The sequence below is a fragment of the Nerophis ophidion genome, linkage group LG02, assembly GCF_033978795.1.
Source record: "Nerophis ophidion isolate RoL-2023_Sa linkage group LG02, RoL_Noph_v1.0, whole genome shotgun sequence".
Classification (NCBI taxonomy): domain Eukaryota; kingdom Metazoa; phylum Chordata; class Actinopteri; order Syngnathiformes; family Syngnathidae; genus Nerophis; species Nerophis ophidion.
In genome coordinates this window covers 73,041,873-73,062,803 of record NC_084612.1, presented here as the reverse complement: position 1 = coordinate 73,062,803, position 20,931 = coordinate 73,041,873, and positions in this window count along the sequence as shown.

Sequence of the window (20,931 nt, the reverse complement as noted above, 5' to 3'; positions counted from 1 at the left end):
AACTGTTTGTTTGTTGACCCAAGAACAATAAACTTGAACTATACATACACAGTATATTTATAAATACTGTAAATTCTATATACAGTGTATATACACAGAATATATATACTGTTAACACAGTCTATTTCAACAATAACAAGCGCGTAGGTGGAGTTTGTAATTGACTGAATATTGAAAATCCAGTTTGTCGCCATTTGCATAATTCTATGACACATTCGTCAGAGTCAATTGTGCACGGAAATAAAATTAAAAAAGGCTTGTCGGTGCTTTAGAATTGCGGCAACAGGCGTGGGACAAATGACTACAAGCAGCAAAGTTTCTTTAAAAAAGGCAGAAGCACAACAAACTCATCTAAAAACTGCATCAAGCAGAGTGGGGGGAATGCAACTCGCAACAACTAAGAACAAACTCCAAAACTCCAATTTATAGATAAAATCGATAATTCACAGAAACTTGATCTTTTCTTTCATAATCTTCTTATTAGTACTAATGAGGTGTTCTTCTATGACCGAGGTCTGAGAGTTTGCTAGCGCTTCAGGCCTTGTGTAAGCTAAAAGGGACTCGTGTCTGACTACTGGTTGCAGTTCTCAGTGGCACACTCGCTCTTTACCTCCTCTTTCTCCTCGGCTGTGGTCTCATGGGTGGGTACATGTGGAGAGGCGGAGCCTGCTCCAAGATGGCGGCGAGGAGGCGTGGACTGTGAGCCAACGGAGAGGCGGGGCCTGCCGGGATCGACGCCGCAAACATCAGGTGAGTGGATCGCCCAATAATCGTCTTGCACTGCATAAAAGGGGGGCAGCCATGAACGTGAAAAAGAAGAGACGAAGAGAAGGAGCAAGCAAGAAGCGGATTCTGAGCGAGAGAGACAGAGCGCGAGGAAGACGACATTGCAAGAAGCTGGAAAGCTGGAGCGGAAGAGCGAGCAGCAGACGGAAAGGCTGAAAAGCAACCCGGCAAAGAGACGCATTCTTTGAAATAAAGAAGTCTAAACCTGCCCGCCATTATGTCCTTCCTTGATGGTCCTTGGAACCTGCACAACGACGGCAGAAGACTGTCACAGTGTACTTTCCACCAGAACTGATTCTGTCGCCTGGGGCACTCAGGTCATCTCCATATCAATCAATCAATCAATCAATCAATGTTTATTTATATAGCCCCAAATCACAAATGTCTCAAAGGACTGCACAAATCATTACGACTACGACGTCCTCGGAAGAACACACAAAAGGGCAAGGAAAACTCACACCCAGTGGGCAGGGAGAATTCACATCCAGTGGGACGCCAGTGACAATGCTGACTATGAGAAACCTTGGAGAGGACCTCAGATGTGGGCAACCCCCGCCCCTCTAGGGGACCGAAAGCAATGGATGTCGAGCGGGTCTAACATGATGCTGTGAAAGTTCAATCCATAGTGGCTCCAACACAGCCGCGAGAGTTCAGTTCAAAGCGGATCCAAGACAGCAGCGAGAGTCCCGTCCACAGGAGACCATCTCAAGCGGAGGCGGATCAGCAGCGTAGAGATGTCCCCAATCGATACACAGGCGAGCGGTCCATCCTGGGTCCCGACGAGCGGTCCATCCTGGGTCTCGACTCTGGACAGCCAGTACTTCATCCATGGTCATCGGACCGGACCCCCTCCACAAGGGAGGGGGGAGACATAGGAGAAAGAAAAGAAGCGGCAGATCAACTGGTCTAAAAAGGAGGTCTATTTAAAGGCTAGAGTGTACAGATGAGTTTTAAGGTGAGACTTAAATGCTTCTACTGAGGTAGCATCTCGAACTGTTACCGGGAGGGCATTCCAGAGTACTGGAGCCCGAACGGAAAACGCTCTATAGCCCGCAGACTTTTTTTGGGCTCTAGGAATCACTAACAAGCCGGAGTCTTTTGAAGGCAGATTTCTTGCCGGGACATATGGTACAATACAATCGGCAAGATAGGATGGAGCTAGACCGTGTAGTATTTTATACGTAAGTAGTAAAACCTTAAAGTCACATCTTAAGTGCACAGGAAGCCAGTGCAGGTGAGCCAGTACAGGCGTAATGTGATCAAACTTTCTTGTTCTTGTCAAAAGTCTAGCAGCCGCATTTTGTACCAACTGTAATCTTTTAATGCTAGACATGGGGAGACCCGAAAATAATACGTTACAGTAATCGAGACGAGACGTAACAAACACATGGATAATGATCTCGGCGTCTTTAGTGGACAAAATGGAGCGAATTTTAGCGATATTACGGAGATGAAAGAAGGCCGTTTTAGTAACGCTTTTAATGTGTGACTCAAAGGAGAGAGTTGGGTCGAAGATAATACCCAGATTTTTTACAGAGTCACCTAGTTTTATTATTTGGTTGTCAAATGTTAAAGTTGTATCTGCTGGTGGATGTCTGCATCTCATACTTAGTCGTTCTATTAAGCCTCTGCTTCACGTTGTGCAGATCGGCCTTCAGCTCCATCTTGTCGTTGCCTAGACTGTCCAGCTATCTGCGCAGTTTGGAGATGTAGGCTTCGAACATGGCGTCGATGTCGGAGAAGGTGGTGGTCGGACCCTTGTCGATGAATGAGGCAGAGCGGTTGCTGAGGTTCTTGATCCGCTCCTTCTCCTAGGTGCAGACCGGTTTTCTCTCCGAGTACAAGTGAACATTCACCTGCCGATAATTAAGAGTGTCTACTGCAGCAAATAGATGCAAACTGCTTTTGCCTTTTGGTTCGGGACCCTTTGGGAGTGTGCGACGAGGGGTGGCACTTTCGTGACTTCTGCGGTTGTTTTTGGGAACTTCTGGATCTTCCTGCCGGGAGCCTTTTGGCCATGGAGACCAGCTGCTGGGTCACTCTGCCACACCAAAGTCCGTTTGAAGAGACTGTAGGAGATGTGGATGGAGAGACGGGGCTGCGGAGCTGGCGCTGAGCACCGGGATGGACATGCTTCACAGTCTTGGCTGAATGAGCAAGTATGGGATACCTCGGTCTCCTTGAACGTATCCTCGCTCATCCATGCAGACTGGACACTGGCCAAGAGTTGGTGGGCGGCCGAGGGTGGGGTCGGTTCTCTTGGTTGCTTTGTTGGGTCTACTCCTGTTTCTGGCCATGCAGACGATGGCTAAATGAGCAAGTATCGGACACCTCGGTCTCCTTGATAGTATCCTCGCTCATCCATGCAGACTGGACACAGGCCAAGAGTTGGTGGGCGGGCGAGGGTGGGGTCGGCTCTCTTGGTTGCTTTGTTGAGTCTGCTCCTGTCTCTGGCCATGCAGACGATGACATGGAACACCGCAGAGGCCACCACAGTGTATAAGTTTTTGTTGTGTAACGTTTGTGGCTGTGTGTAGATGTGGCTGCTTGCATCAGCTCTGCTCTTTTAATGTCTTTGATATCCTTTGTGTTCTTTGATGTTTCCCTCTTACACACATTTGTGTGCTATGGCTATGAGGTTTGGACGGTCTGCACCCCCTCTCCAGGAGCCAAGGCTTGGACGGAATTTAACATTTTTTCCTCACCCCCCCGTCTCAAGCTTTTACCTGCTTCCTACCCTTTTTGTAAGGGTCGCCGGAGGTTGGCGGACCCGTCAGCGATCCTGTTCTGTCTCCCTGTAATGTTTGTCTGCTCTTGAATGGGATTGTGCTGAAAATCTTAATTTCCTCTCGGGGATTATTACAGTATTTCTGATTCTGATTCTGAACTGGAGCGAATACTTACTGCCCGCCTCGGAGCCCGTCAGAATCTGTCTCTAGACCTGCTCATCTAAATGAGAAGGCATTCATTTCAATTTTACTTTAGCGCTAACATGATTCGTGGTGTTAGTTAGTAGCTGTCGTACTCAGATGACATGCCTGAGATAGGAGCGGTTAGAAATGTCATTAACTTATAATTCATTTTTAATTATTGCATTTCTAGCGTTAAAAGATTACAGTTGGTACAAAATGCGGCTGCTAGACTTTTGACAAGAACAAGAAAGTTTGATCATATTACGCCTGTACTGGCTTCCTGTGCACTTAAGATGTGACTTCAAGGTTTTACTACTTACGTATAAAATACTACACGGTCTAGCTCCAGCCTATCTTGCCGATTGTATTGTACCATATGTCCCGGCAAGAAATCTGCGTTCAAAGGACTCCAGCTTAATAGTGATTCCCAGAACCCCAAAAAAGTCTGCAGGCTATAGAGCGTTTTCCATTCGGGCTCCAGTACTCTGGAATGCCCTCCCTGTAACAGTTCCAGATGCTACCTCAGTAGAAGCATTTAAGTCTCATATTAAAACTCATTTGTATACTCTAGCCTTTAAATAGACCCACTTTTTAGACCAGTTGATCTGCCATTTCTTTTCCCCTCTCCCTTGTGGAGGGAGTCCGGTCTGGTGGCCATGGATGAAGTACTGGCTGTTCAGAGTCGGGACCCAGGATGGACCGCTCGTCCAGAGTCAGGACCCAGGATGGACCGCTCGCCTGTATATCGGTTGAGAACATCTCTGCGCTGCTGATCCGCCTCCGCTTGGGATGGTTTCCTGCTGGCTCCACTATGGACGGGACTCTGGCTACTATATTGGATCCACTTTGGACTGGACTCTCACCGTTATGTTGGATTCACTATGGATTGGACATTCACAATATCATGTCAGACGCCCTCGACATCCATTGCTTTCGGTCCCCTAGAGGGGGTTGCCCACATATGCGGTCCTCTCAAAGGTTTCTTATAATCATTGTCACTGTCGTCCCACTGGGTGTGAGTTTTTCCTTGCCCTTATGTGGGCTCTACAGAGGATGTCGTTGTGGTTCGTGCAGCCCTTTGAGACACTCGTGATGTAGGGCTTGCAATTATTACAAGTAGCACTGTTGCAATTGTTGAAGTCAACGTCTGAACATTTGCTCCATTTTGCGATCCCAACGCATGCTCCGTAACGACGTTCATCCCCGCCCGAAAAAAATCAGTAAGGGAACCGTTTGAAAAAAATGTCAAGCGATTCCAAGGAATTTATTCTCTGAGAAACAGTTTTGGATTCCCATTACTTGGCGCATGTCTTTGGCGGTGAGAGGAAGCCAGAATAACCGGAAAGAACATGCAAACCTGCTCAGTGGCCTTGTGGTTAGACTGTCTGCCCTGAGATGGGTAGGTCGTGAGTTCAAACCCCGCCCGAGTCATACCAAAGACTATAAAAATGGGACCCATTACCTACCTGCTTGGCACTCAGCATCAAGGGTTGGAAATAGGTGTCCTGATCACTTGGCCCGGCCGCACGTATATAAAATCAAGCACTCAGGCACGGAGAATGTTTCTAAGCAATACATCACCAAGTTCAATGCAAAGCGAATCATGCTTTTCTATCTGGCAATCTGATGGACCAGTCTGGGTTTGGAGGTTGCCAGGAGAACGGTACATTTCCGACTGCATTGTGTCAAGTGTGAAATTTGTTGGAGGTTTATGGTGTGGGGTTGTTTTGCAGGAGTAAGGCTTGGCCCCTTAGTTCCAGTGAAAAGAACTTTGAATGCTCCAGGATACCAAAACATTTTGGACAATTTTATGCTCCCAACCTTGTTGGAACAGTTTGGAGCAGGCCCCTTCCTCTTCCAACATGACTGTGCACGAGTCATAAATACATGGATGAAACAATCTGGTGTGGATGAACTTGACTTGCCTACACAGAGTCCTGACCTGAACACCTTTGGGATGAATTACAACGGAGACTGAGAGCGAGGCCTTCTCGACCAACATCAGTGTGTGACCTCACCAATGCGCTTCTGGAAGAATGGTGGAAGATTCCTATAAACACACTCCGCAACCTTGTGGACAGCCTTCCCAGAAGAGTTGAAGCTGCAAAAGGTGCACCGACATGTCCCGACAGGTGCACCGTATGTCCCGGCAAGAAATCTGCGTTCAAAAGACTCCGGCTTATTAGTGATTCCTAGAGCTCAAAAAAAGTCTGCGGGCTATAGAGCGTTTTCCGTTCGGGCTCCAGTACTCTGGAATGCCCTCCCGGTAACAGTTCGAGATGCTACCTCAGTAGAAGCATTTAAGTCTCATCTTAAAACTCATCTGTATACTCTAGCCTTTAAATAGACCTCCTTTTTAGACCAGTTGATCTGCCGCTTCTTTTCTTTTCTTTCTCCTATGTCCCCCCCTCCCTTGTGGAGGGGGTCCGGTCCGATGACCATGGATGAAGTACTGACTGTCCAGAGTCGAGACCCAGGATGGACCGCTCGTCGGGACCCAGGATGGACCGCTCGCCTGTATCGGTTGGGGACATCTCTACGCTGCTGATCCGCTTGAGATGGTTTCCTGTGGACGGGACTCTCACTGCTGTCTTGGAGCCACTATGGATTGAACTTTCACAGTATCATGTTAGACCCGCTCGACATCCATTGCTTTCGGTCCCCTAGAGGGGGGGGGGTTGCCCACATCTGAGGTCCTCTCCAAGGTTTCTCATAGTCAGCATTGTCACTGGCGTCCCACTGAATGTGAAATCTCCCTGCCCACTGGGTGTGAGTTTTCCTTGCCCTTTTGTGGGTTCTTCCGAGGATGTTGTAGTCGTAATGATTTGTGCAGTCCTTTGAGACATTTGTGATTTGGGGCTATATAAATAAACATTGATTGATTAAACATTGACATCATATTGAACCTTATGGGTTAGGAATGGGATGGCACGTCAAGTTCATATGCAGGTTAAGGCAGGTGGCCAAATACTTTTGGCAATATAGTGTAATCGTAGCAATATACATATTGTTACGATTTAGTTGCCGTTTAAGGATGGCTAATAAAATATTCGGGCTGACTGAGTGTGATTTCTTTGAATGTGGCATTTTTCGGGCAATGTTAATCGATAGCAGTCATGTCCAGAATTAGATGAACATTTTGGTCTTTGGCTTGCATTAATTGAGAAATGTAAGATAATTAGCAAAAGAGATTGTAATTTTTAAATAATATATATAAAAAATAAATAGCACCTTGGACAGCCTTAAAATAAAATATGAATTATACTTTATGTATGAAAACTGCATACCCAGGCATGCAGTTTTCATACATAAAGTATAATTCATAGCACAATTCGTACACAGGGACTTTAAAATGACAAGAGGGCAGGAAACCAGGACCCCAGATGGTTCAGGAGACCACTCCTTGATGATCTCAGGGTACTAGATGGTTCAGGGGACCACTCCCTGAGGTTCTCAGGGCCCTCGATGGTTCAGTAGACTACGCAATGTTCTCAAGGCCCTCGATGGTTCAGGAGACTACCCCCTGGTGTTCTCAGTGCCCCATATGGTTCAGGAGACTACCCCCTGGTGTTCTCAGGGCCCAATATTGTTCACATGGTTCTGAAATACCAGGAGAAGACCATTCCCTGGGGCTGTCAGAGGCCGAGACGGTTCATATGATTCAAACGGACCAGCAGTAGACCACACTTTGACTTTGTCAGACCCCGAGATGTTTCATATGGTTCTAACAAAACAGCAGGAAACCACTCACTGAGGGTCTCTGGGCCCGGAGTGGTTCAGGAGACCACACTCTGAGGTTGTCAGAGCCCGAAATGAGTCGTATGGTTCTAAAATGTCAGGAGGAGACCACTCCATGAGGTTCTCAGGGCCCGAGATGGTTCAGGGGACCACTCCCTGAGGTTCTCAGGGCCCGAGATGGTTCAGTAGACTCCTCAATGATGTTCTCAAGGACCTCGATTGTTCAGGAGATTATCCCCTGGTATTCTCAGTGCCCCAGATAGTTCAGGAGACTACTCCCTGGTGTTCTCAAGCCCAATATTGTTCATATGCTTCTGAAATACCAGGAGACAGGAGAAGACCATTCCCTGGGGCTGTCAGAGGCGGAGACGGTTCATATGATTCAAACAGACTAGCAGTAGACCACTCTTTGACTTTGTCAGAACCCGAGATGGTTCATAACAAAACAGCACGAAACCACTCACTGAGGGTCTCTGGGCCTGGAGTGGTTCAGGAGACCACTCTCTGAGGTTCTCAGAGCCCGAAATGAGTCGTATGGTTCTAAAATGTCAAGAGGAGACCACTCCATGAGGTTCTCAGGGCCCGAGATGGTTCAGGGGACCACTCCCTGAGGTTCTCAGAGCCCGAAATGAGTCGTATGGTTCTAAAATGTCAAGAGGAGACCACTCCATGAGGTTCTCAGGGCCCGAGATGGTTCAGGGGACCACTCCCTGAGGTTCTCACGGCCCGAGATGGTTCAGTAGACTCCGCAATGATGTTCTCAAGGCCCTCGATGGTTCAGGAGACTACCCCCTGGTATTCTCAGTGGCCATGATGGTTCAGGAGACTACTCTCTGGTGTTCTCAGGGCCCAATATTGTTCATATGGTTCTGAAATACCAGGAGAAGACCATTCCCTGAGGCTGTCAGAGGCGGAGACGGTTCATATGATTCAAACAGACTAGCAGTAGACCACTCTTTGACTTTGTCAGAACCCGAGATGGTTCATATGGTTCTAACAAAACAGCACGAAACCACTCACTGAGGGTCTCTGGGCCCGGAGTGGTTCAGGAGACCACACTCTGAGGTTCTCAGAGCCCGAAATGAGTCGTATGGTTCTAAAATGTCAGGAGGAGACCACTCCATGAGGTTCTCAGGGCCCGAGATGGTTCAGGGGACCACTCCTTGAGGTTCTCAGAGCCACAGATGGTTCTAACATACCAGCAGTAGACCACTCTCTGCTTTTTTCAAATGATGTGGTCCTGCTGGCGTCATCTGGCCAGGATCTTCAGCTCTCACTGGATCGGTTGGCAGCAGAGTGTGAAACGACTGGGATGAGAATCAGCAATTCCAGGTCCGAGTCCGTAGTTGTCGCCCGGAAAAGGGTGGATTGCCATCTCTGGGTTGGGGAGGTGAGGTGAGGACGGCGGAAAAGATCTTCAGGACCTTTTTTCCTCCTATTCAGGGAATCGCAAAAAGCTGCTGCCTGACCAGGGCTCAGAAAATCTGCAGACTCCACCCACCCCCACCAAGGACTGTTTTCACAGCTGGACTCTAGGAAGAGGCTCCGCAGCCTCCATAGAAGAAGTGCCAGGTTATATAACAGCTTCTTCCCACAGGCCATAAGACTCTTGAACACATCATAATAATCCCCACAATTCCCCCCAAAAACGGATTAACTGGCTGGAATATAAAGACAATATAACAGACACCAATAAACGTGGATGCATAGGCAAAAGTACAATATATTCATCTGTACAGTAATCTATTTATTTATATCTGCACCTTATTGCTCTTTTATCCTGCACTACAACGAGCAAATGCAACAAAATTGTGTTCTTTTCTGTACAGTAAAGTTCAAATTTGAATGACAATAAAAGTCTAATAAAGCTGTGTATTTTAACCTCAGTTTGAACCGAAGCATAAAGATATTAAAATTACAACATTTATACAAATCTAAAAAATGTATCAAGGCAGTGGTCCCCAACCACCGGTCCGTGACGCATTTGCTACCGGGCTGCAGAAAAACATAAAATGATGTTATAACGACTGCAAACGACTTAACTTTCTGTCCCACTAGACACACCAATAAGCTTGTTCATGGATTTACAATAAAACTCCTCACAAGAGGTTGCAATTTGTTATAACTTTGTGACATGATACAATGCACATTAATGAACATATACAATATAAATGTAACAGATTGTAGCCAAAGGTTGATGGTAACCTGCTGGGGATCTCATTGCAAAGAAACAAGTCCAGGGCTCGTACTAATTCAGCATTATAGTGAGTTGTATGTTTAGTTTTGCTATATTTGTTTGGCACAAGTGGAAAGCCGGTCCCTGAAAATAATGCCTACCTTAAACCCGTCCATGGTGCAAAAAAAAGGTTGGTGACCCCTGTTTTAAGGGATATTTTCATAAATCACAACTGAGGAGTCATGATTGGGGACAACTACTTCTCAATAGAAAGTACCCTAAAAGTGATGATTTTGGATTTATTTATGTTATCACTATCTCAGTTAATGCCCGTTGTTTAAACAGATCATAACATAATCTCAGCAAAAATCCATGTCTGAAAACTACTTTTGAATCCTTGCAGTACATAAACAACGCCATTAGAGGACAGTATTGCTCTAACATCACTTAACTTCCTTTATAACTGGGGAGTATTTCACGCCTTTTTAAAGTTGAATAACGTTATTGTTAATAATATTGGATATATTTTCTGTCTATAAGCCTTTAAGACAGGGGTGTCCAAAGTGTGGCCCAGGGGACATTTGTGGCTCGCAGGTCATTTATTAACGGCCCAGTTTAAAAATACGATTGAAAAAAAAAAATTCAAAAGTGTAATGAAAGAGCAAACAGGTGGAATGTAACAATAAAATGTTGCAATGTTTATTACTCTAATAACACAAAGCTGCCATGCAGGCTGCTTCTTTCTTTCAAAAATAATAATAAATCAAAATCTATATCATCATGAATTATTGACCTATTCAAGGCTCCAAAAAAATCACATTAAATATTCCACTTTGAGATATTTTTTGGGGGGGGGGGATTTTGCATGTTTTGTGTTTCCCATATATAAACAACAATACAACTTATATTTGACGAATAGATCTGAAGGTGATCTCCAGATTATTGAGTTAAAAGTAAACAGTAAAAAAATATATATATATAATTTGTGTTTTTAAACACTTCAATGAGTAGGACCCTTTTTGATCCAAATAATTTAAATGTGATTTATTTTTAAGTGTCATCGCTCAAAAATTACAAAAAAATGAAATCAATGGTGTTATGAGTAATTGACCTTTTTAAGGCTCCAATTCTTAATTGTGATCAAAATTATTCAACCCCCACACAATTTTGGTGTTTTAGCAAGTTGGACATTTATTCCGTATTTTGTTTATAGTCATATCAAATAAAGATGCATTAAATAGACAAATGCAACTTGAATTACGACATTATATTTTGTAACATACCAAACAGCGTCATTTCTCTTAATATCTCGTTGACAAAATTATTCAACCCCTTGACGATCACAACTCTCAAGAACAGAATTTGAATAAGGTCTTTTCAATCAGGTGTTGAAAACACCTGTAGATGTGATTAGAACCATGACGAGCAACAGTTAAACTGATTGAAAAAGACTGTGACGCTCAGCTTCTTCTAGATGGTCAATGGTGTGTTTGCAACATGGTGAAGTCCAGGGAGTGGTCAAAGAAGTCAAGAGAGGAGGTAATTTCTCTTCATAAGAAAGGATATGGATATAAGAAAATAGCAGACATTACACATTCCAAGAAACTCAGTTGGGAGCATAATTCGCAAGTTTAAAGCTAAAGGCCCAGTGGAAACACTACCTGGGCGTGGTAGAAAGAGGATGCTGTGTGCAACTGCTGTCCGGTATTTGAAGCGTACAGTGGTGAAAAACCCACGGGTAACAGCTGAGGAACTACAACAGGACATTGCAGAGGGGGGAACGCAGGTTTCGTCCCAGACAATAAGGTGCGCACTACAAGATGAAGGCCTCGATGCCAGAACTCCCAGGCGCACCCCGTTTCTGACTACCAGGCACAAGAAAAATAGACTCCAGTATGCCAAAAATCATCTGGACAAACCCCAAAGGTTTTGGGAAACGGTTCTATGGAGTGATGAGACAAAACTGGAACTCTTTGGGCCTATGAATCAACGTTATGTCTGGAGGAGAAAAAAATGAAGCTTACAAAGAGAAGAACACCTTTCCTACTGTTAAGCATGGTGGGGGGTCAATCATGCTCTGGGGCTGTTTCTCTGCCTCAGGTACCGGGAATCTCCAGCGCGTTCAAGGCATTATGAATTCTATTTCCTACCAGGCTATATTAGCTGCCAATGTCATGAAGTCAGTGAGGAAGCTGAGGCTTGGGACACGTTGGACCTTCCAACAGGACAAGGATCCTGCGTTCAAAAGACTCCGGCTTATTAGTGATTCCTAGAGCCCAAAAAAAGTCTGCGGGCTATAGAGCGTTTTCCGTTCGGGCTCCAGTACTCTGGAATGCCCTCCCGGTAACAGTTCGAGATGCTACCTCAGTAGAAGCATTTAAGTCTCACCTTAAAACTCATTTGTATACTCTAGCCTTTAAATAGACCTCCTTTTTAGACCAGTTGATCTGCCGTTTCTTTGCTTTTTTCTCCTATGTCCCCCCCCTCCCTTGTGGAGGGGGTCCGGTCCGATGACCATGGATGAAGTACTGGCTGTCCAGAGTCGAGACCCAGGATGGACCGCTCGTCGGGACCCAGGATGGACCGCTCGCCTGTTTTGGTTGGGGACAACTCTACGCTGCTGATCCGCCTCCGCTTGAGATGGTTTCCTGTGGACGGGACTCTCGCTGCTGTCTTGGATCCGCTTTGAACTGAACTCTCGTGGCTGTGTTGGAGCCACTATGGATTGAACTTTCACAGTATCATGTTAGACCCGCTCAACATCCATTGCTTTTGGTCCCCTAGAGGGGGGGTTGGGGGGGGGGGGGGGGGGTGCCCACATCTGAGGTCCTCTCCAAGGTTTCTCATAGTCAGCATTGTCACTGGCGTCCCACTGGATGTGAATTCTCCCTGCCCACTTGGTGTGAGTTTTCCTTGCCATTTTGTGGGTTCTTCCGAGGATGTTGTAGTCGTAATGATTTGTGCAGTCCTTTGAGACATTTGTGATTTGGGGCTATATAAATAAACATTGATTGATCCCAAGCATACCTCCAAATCAACATCAGAGTGGTTGCAGAAGAAGGGCTGGAAGACTCTGGAGTGGCCTTCACAGTCGCCAGACCTAAATCCTCTAGAAAAGCTGTGGTGGGACTTGAAGAAGGCAGTTGCAGCATGCAAGCCCAAGAATATGAATGAACTGGAGGCCTTTGCCCAAGAGGAATGGGCTAAAATACCTGTAGATGGTTGCAAGAAGCTTGTGTCCGCTTATGTATCACCTTTGAAGGATGTCATTACTGCCAAAGGCTGTTCTACTATGCATGGAACTAGGGGGTTGAACCATTTTGTCAATGAGATATTAAGAAAAATGTCCTTTTTTGGTATTTTGTAAAATACAGTGTTACAATTTAAGTTGCATCTGTCTATTTGACACATCTTTATTTGATATGACTATAAACAAAATAGGGCTTCACGGTGGCAAAGGGGTTAGTGCGTCTGCCTCACAATACGAAGGTCCTGCAGTCCTGGATTCAATTCCAGGCTGAGGATCTTTCTGTGTGGAGTTTGCATGTTCTCCCTGTGAATGCGTGGGTTCCCTCCGGGTACTCCGGCTTCCTCCCACTTCCAAAAAACATGCAGCTGGGGATAGGTTGATTGGCAACACTAAAATGGGCCCTAGTGTGTGAATGTGAGTGTGAATGTTGTCTGTCTATCTGTGTTGGCCCTGCGATGAGGTGGCGACTTGTCCAGGGTGTACCCCGCCTTCCGCCCGATTGTAGCTGAGATAGGCGCCAGCGCCGCCCGCGACCCCGAAAGGGAATAAGCGGTAGAAGATGGATAAACAAAATACGGAATAAATGTCCAACTTGCTAAAACACCAAAATTGTGTGGGGGTTGAATAATTTTGATCACAACTGTATATAATTTCAAATATTCCAGTTAAAAATTTTATTGGGTGAAAATATTGCACATTTTGTGTTTTTTTCATAAAAAAAACAGGGTTTTCTTTGACAAAAAGAGCATACAACTTAAATCTTTAAATATATTATATTGACAGAATGACCTAATGTTGATCTAGAGATTTAAAACTTGAAACATAATACAAATAATAATACTGAATAATGACACATTTTAAATATTTTTTAGACCAAAATCCTATGGGGACTGAGTGGAGGCCTAAATGTATATTTTTTATACATATATTGAATTGTTTTTTAAAATATAAAAAACATCAAAATGGCCCCCGCTTGCTTTGATTTGTCAGTGTGCGGCCCTCAGTGGAAAAACTTTGGACACCCCTGCTTTAAGACAAATCTTCAATGTTTTGTTCAGCTGATATTGGATTACTTTCATCTTCATTATGGAACACGATGGATCTAAAAGTGGACGCTCACATCCTTAAATTTCTATATGTTGCTAGAAAATCTGCACCTTATTGCTTTTTTTTATCCTGCACTACCAAGAGCTAATGCAACAAAATTTTGTTCTTATTTGTACTGTAAAGTTCAAATTTGAATGACAATAAAGAGGAAGTCCAAGTCTACTGTAAGTCTAAATACTCAGTTCTACTTTTAGGACTCGTCTCTTTTATACTTGAAAGAATGTTCAAAAGTGTTCAAGAATCATGAATGGCATGTACAACAAAATACTCTGTATTCACAGTGATTAAAGTACGCAAGTATTGCCCAACTCTGAACAATACCTTACTTCAGAAAGAAAAAAACATCAATCATGGTACTCTTTCCCTTTGAAGAAAACATTTTCATTATCAGCAGCACATTGTCACGGGTTATGAAGGGGGAATGTTTTGATTTAGGTTTTCTTGTGAACTGAATGCTAATGCTAACGCTAAAGCCGATGGGTTTGTGTTGTCGGCGTGAGATAAACACTGACATTTGTTGTTTATATATTGTTATTTACAGCTGAAATGGACCAAAAGGAATCGCCTGGCATTCATGAATTAATAATTTACCGAGAGAACGACTCTCTGACTGTTGGGACACTGAGGACTAAGGCCTGACTTTTTATGAATATTTTGTACATTTTACTTTATAAATCATATTGTTTTGTATATGATTGCTTTGTATTTCATTCACTTACTTGTTAGTAAAATAACTAACATAATATTGTCTGTTTATTTACATCAGGGGTCACCAACGCGGTGTCCGCGGGCACCAGGTCGCCCGTAAGGACCAGATGAGTCGCCCGCCGGCCTGTTCTAAAAATAGCTCAAATAGCAGCATTTACCAGTGAGCTGCCTCTATTTTTTAAATTGTATTTATTTACTAGCAAGCTGGTCTCGCTTTGCTCGACATTTTTAATTCTAAGAGAGACAAAACTCAAATAGAATTTGAAAATCCATGAAAATATTTTAAAGATTTGGTCTTCACTTGTTTAAATAAATTCATTTATTTTTTTTACTTTGCTTCTTATAACTTTCAGAAAGACAGTTTTAGAGAAAAAAATACAACCTTAAAAATTATTTTAGGATTTTTAAACACATACCTTTTTACCTTTTAAATTCCTTTCTCTTCTTTCCTGACAATTTAAATCAATGTTCAAGTAAATTAATTTTTTTTTATTTTAAAGAATAATAAATACATTTTAATTTAATTATTCATTTTAACTTCTGTTTTTTCAACAAAGAATATTTGTGAAATATTTCTTCAAACTTATTACGGTTAAAATACAATAGAAATATTCTGGCAAATCTAGAAAATCTTTAGAATCAAACTTAAATCTTATCTCAAAGTCTTTTGAATTTCTTTTAAAATGTTTGTTCTGGAAAATCTAGAAGAAATAATGATTTGTCTGTGTCAGAAATATAGCTTGGTCCAATTTGATATATATATATTCTAACAAAATGCAGATCGGATTTTAACCAATTTAAAACATGTCATAAATATTTTAAAATTAATCTTAATCAGGAAAAATTACTAATGATGTTCCATAAATAATTTTTAAATTTTTTTCAAAAAGATTCGAATAAGCTCGTTTTTCTCTTCTTTTTTTCCGGTTGAATTTTGAATTTTAAAGAGTCGAAATTGAAGATAAACTATGTTTCAAAATATAATTTTGTTTTTTTTCCTGTTTTCTCCTTTTTTAAACAGTTCAATTAAGTGTTTGTTTTTTTCATCATTTATTCTCTACAAAAAAAACCTTCTGTAAAAGGAGAAAAAATGTAGGACGGAATGACAGACAGAAATACCCATTTGTATATACATATATTTATTTATTAAAGGTAAATTGAGCAAATTGGCTATTTCTGGCAATTTATTTAAGTGTGTATCAAACTGGTAGCCCTTCGCATTAATCAGTACCCAAGAAGTAGCTCTTGGTTTCAAAAAGGTTGGTGACCCCTGATTTACATGATGTCAGTACAGAAATATAGTAAAGAACTCCTCCCATACATCGTCAGCCTGATTTGTATAAACTACCCTGAACTGTGTAAGGCGGTAGAAACACAAACCACAAACTTCTACAGGAACCTAAAGATCCAGGAACGGAAGGTTCCAGGAACCAAATTTTCCTGAGCTTTTGGTGGAAAAGGTCCTATTGTGTAATTTGTTTAGCGTTGATGAACACATCCCTAAGAGTAACAGAAATATTGACTGAAGGAGTTATGTGTTCCAGTACAAAATTAATCCATGCGTGCAATGAGCATGCGTACACACCAGGCATTTTCAGAAACAAAATAAGTGAAGCAAGAAAGTGGCCAGAATACATTCTCTATTTGGTTTGAACAAGCTTACAAATCCTTTGCTGGCCGATTGAATGGAACCAGCAACAATCGATAGGGTTTGTCCTTGCAAAGGGTGCTTTCGTCATCGGACGGTTTGAACCTGATCAAAGTATCCACAGTGCTGACGGAGGACCAACGGAAGTTTGCCAGCTCGCGACACGGAGAGTATTACGAAGGCCTTATTTTCTTTTGTTTGCTGAACCGCAAGACAGGGATCAGAATCCTGAAAGTTAGTCAAGCAGAAATCTTTTGTGTATTCTTCTTCTGCACGCGCAAATACACTCATGTGCTGTGGATGACAAGACCACATTATGGGATACGTGTCATGTTTTAGTTTTTCCTCTGTGTTTGTCTTATTTCCCGTCATCTCTCTTATTTTGTCTTTATTTCCTGCTGTTATCCCTAAGTGTTTTTTCCACTCAGCTGTGGCTGATTGGCACCGGGCCACACCTGGTGTCAATCAGCCAGCTGCTATTTAGACCTGCTCGGTCCTCCACTCTGGGCTGGATTATTATCATTGCAACTTGTAGCTCCGACCGTTTGAACCTGAACCTGAACCTGTAGCTGTTTGCAGCCTGCTGTTTTTTCTGTTCCTCGTCTTCTAGTTCCTGTTCCTGGCATCCTGTTTCCTGTCTCAAGAGTTCCTGGTATATTTTTTTGCCTAAATTTTTGAACATTAAATTATGTTTTCCTGCTCAATGCCTGCCGTCATCTCTGCCTCTTGGGGTTCGTCACCAACACAACGTGACAGTAGGTATGATCAGTCGATTTTTGAAACTGTAGGAATAGTTTTTATTGGAGTGTTCTGTTTGCTTCAGAAGCATACAGAGTTCCTACACCAGGAACTCTGCTATTACTTAATAATTTACGGGAAAAAATCCCTGCTGTGACGTAGATTACCATACTAACTAATTAGATTACCATAGTAACTAATTAAATCACCATTGTAAATAGTATATGATTCCAACCATTGAAATAATTTGTATACTGTAGTTCAAGACTTACATTTGAAAACATCACTACACATCATAATGGCATCTACACTTTTGATCTTAAAGATCTAACAAAATTATTGAGGAATGTCCGGCGGGCCAGATTAAAAGCTTAACGGGCCGCATGTGGCCCCCGGGCCTTAATTTACCTAGGTCTGTCCTACACAGTACACATTATGTGAGTGACCGGAAGAATGCCTTTCGTTACCCGTGTGCTTGTTAAAGGAGCCATATGTAATAATTTCATGTCAAGTCATCATTAAATTGCCCTGATATGTCCAAAGGCATTAATAAATCATGTTCTTTTTGAATACCTTTATAATTGATAAAGGTAGTTCAGTCGGGATATGCTCATTGCAGAATTAAATTTCCAGCCCCCAAATATTGTTATTTTCATTTCGATGCTCTGCCCTCCACCGTTTAACCAAATTAAAAAGTCTGTTAGTGTGTCACATCCAGGTTGCCAGTTATGCACGGCCCTCTTAGTCAAGCTACTGCCACTGGTCAAGTTACTAAACATGTCAGACCTTAGTAAATCTAAAAGGCGTCGTTACGATTCTTAACTTATTCATGACAAAGCCATGAACAAAACGAGGATTTGTATCGGGGATGCCTTTGTATCGGGGATGCCTTTGAAAGATGGAGACGATTGAAGGCGGAGTTTTTTTTCATCGGACACCAAACTTGCTCATTTCCTCTTTGATAGCCAAGTCAGGCTTTTACATTTTCCTATTACTTGTAACAAATGGAAATGGACATTTCGTATTTGTGTTCAAAGTGATACAACTTTTTTTTTTTGTGCAAATTATTAACTTTAGAATTTGATGCCAGCAACACGTGAAAAAGAAGTTGGGAAAGGTGGCAATAAATACTGATAAAGTTGAGGAATTCTCATCAAACACTTATTTGGAGCATCCCACAGGTGTGCAGGCTAATTGGGAACAGGTGGGTGCCATGATTGGGTATAAAAACAGCTTCCCTGAAATGCTCAGTCATTCACAAACAAGGACGGGGCGAAAGTCCCCACTTTGAGAACAAATGTGTGAGCAAATTGTCAAACAGTTTAAGAACAACGTTTCTCAACGGTCTATTGTAAGGAATTTAGGAATTTCACCATCTACGGTCCGTAATACCATCAAAAGGTTCAGAGAATCTGGAGAAATCACTGAACATATGCGATGATATAACAGACTTTCGTTCCCTCAGGTGGTACTGCATCAAAAAGCGACATTGATGTGTAAAGGATATCACCACATGGGCTCAGGAACGCTTCAGAAAACCACTGTCAGTAACTACAGTTTGTCGCTACATCTGTAAGTGCAAGTTAAAACTACTATGCAAAGCCAAAGCCATTTATCAACGACACCCAGAAACGCGGCCGGCTTCTCTGGGCCCGAGATCATCTAAGATGGACTGATGCAAAGTGGAAAAGTGTTCTGTGGTCTGACGAGTCCACATTTCAAATAGTTTTTTGGAAACGATGAATGTCGTGTCATCCGGACCAAAGAGGAAAAGAACCATCTGGACTGTTCTAGGTGCAAAGTTGAAAAGCCAGCATCTGTGATGGTATGGGGGTGCATTAGTGTCCAAGGCATGGGTAACGTACACATCTGTGAAGGCACCATTAATGCAGAAAGGTACATACAGGTTTTGGAGCAACGTATGTTGCCATCCAAGCAACGTTATCATGGACGCCCCTGCTTATTTCAGCAAGACAATACCAAGTCACTTGTTACAACAGCGTGACTTTGTAAAAAAAAAAAAAGAGTGCGGGTACTAGACTGGCCTGCCTGTAGTCCAGACCTGTCTCCCATTGAAAATGTGTGGCGCGTTATTAAGCCTACAATACCACAACGAAGACCCCGGACTGTTGAACAACTTAAGCTGTACAAAATAATTCCACCTGAAAAGCTTAAAATATGTGTCTCCTCAGTTCCCAAAAGTTTATTGAGTGTTGTTAAAAGAAAAGGTGATGTAACACAGTGGTGAACATGTCCTTTCCCAACTACTTTGGCACGTGTTGCAGCCATGAATTTCTAATTTATTATTTGAAAAATAAAATTAAGTTTATGAGTTTGAACAAAGACTTCTATGGAATTACAACGAAATGAACCCAGATTTCCCTCGCCCGGACGTGGGTCACCGGGGCCCCGCTCTGGAGCCAGGCCCGGAGTTGGGGCACGATGGCGAGCGCCTGGTGGTCGGGCCTGTCCCCATGGGGCCCGGCCGGGCACAGCCCGAAGAGGCAACGTGGGTCATCCCTCCAATGGGCTCACCACTCATAGCTGGGGCCATAGAGGTCGGGTGCATTGTGAGCTGGGCGGCAGCCGAAGGCAGGGCAATTGGCGGTCCGATCCTCGGCTACAGAAGCTAGCTCTTGGGACGTGGAACGTCACCTCACTGGGGGGGAAGGAGCCTGAGCTAGTGCGCGAGGTAGAGAAGTTCCGGCTGGATATAGTCGGACTCACCTCGACGCACAGCAAGGGCTCTGGAACCAGTTCTCTCGAGAGGGACTGGACCCTCTTCCACTCTGGCGTTGCCGGCAGTGAGAGGCGACGGGCTGGGGTGGCAATTCTCGTTGCCCCCCGGCTCAAAGCCTGCACGTTTGAGTTCAACCCAGTGGACGAGAGGGTAGCTTCCCTTCGCCTTCGGGTGGGGGGACGGGTCCTGACTGTTGTTTGTGCTTACGCACCAAACAGCAGTTCAGAATACCCACCCTTTTTGGGTACACTCGAGGGAGTACTGGAAAGTGCTCCCCCGGGTGATTCCCTTGTCCTACTGGGAGACTTCAACGCTCATGTTGGCAACGACAGTGAAACCTGGAGAGGCGTGATTGGGAAGAATGGTCGCCCGGATCTAAACCCGAGTGGTGTTTTGTTATTGGACTTTTGTGCTCGTCACAGTTTGTCGATAACAAACACCATGTTCAAACATAAGGGTGTCCATATGTGCACTTGGCACCAGGACACCCTAGGCCGCAGTTCCATGATCGACTTTGTAGTTGTGTCATCGGATTTGCGGCCTTATGTTTTGGACACTCGGGTGAAGAGAGGGGCGGAGCTTTCTACCGATCACCACCTGGTGGTGAGTTGGCTGCGATGGTGGGGGAGGATGCCGGACAGACCTCGCAGGCCCAAGCGCATTGTGAGGGTCTGCTGGGAACGTCTGGCAGAGTCTCCTGTCAGAGAGAGTTTCAATTCACACCTCCGGGAGAACTTTGAACATGTCACGAGGGAGGTGCGGGACATTGAGTCCGAGTGGACCATGTTCCGAACCTCTATTGTCGAGGCGGCTGATTGGAGCTGTGGCCGCAAGGTTGTTGGTGCCTGTCGTGGCGGTAATCCCAGAACCCGTTGGTGGACACCAGCAGTGAGGGATGCTGTCAAGCTGAAGAAGGAGTCCTATCGGGTTCTTTTGGCTCATAGGACTCCGGAGGCAGTGGACGGGTACCGACGGGCCAAGCGGTGTGCAGCTTTAGCGGTCGCGGAGGCAAAAACTCGGACATGGGAAGAGTTCGGGGAAGCCATGGAAAACGACTTCCGGACGGCTTCGAAGCGATTCTGGACCACCATACGGCGCCTCAGGAAGGGGAAGCAGTGCACTATCAAC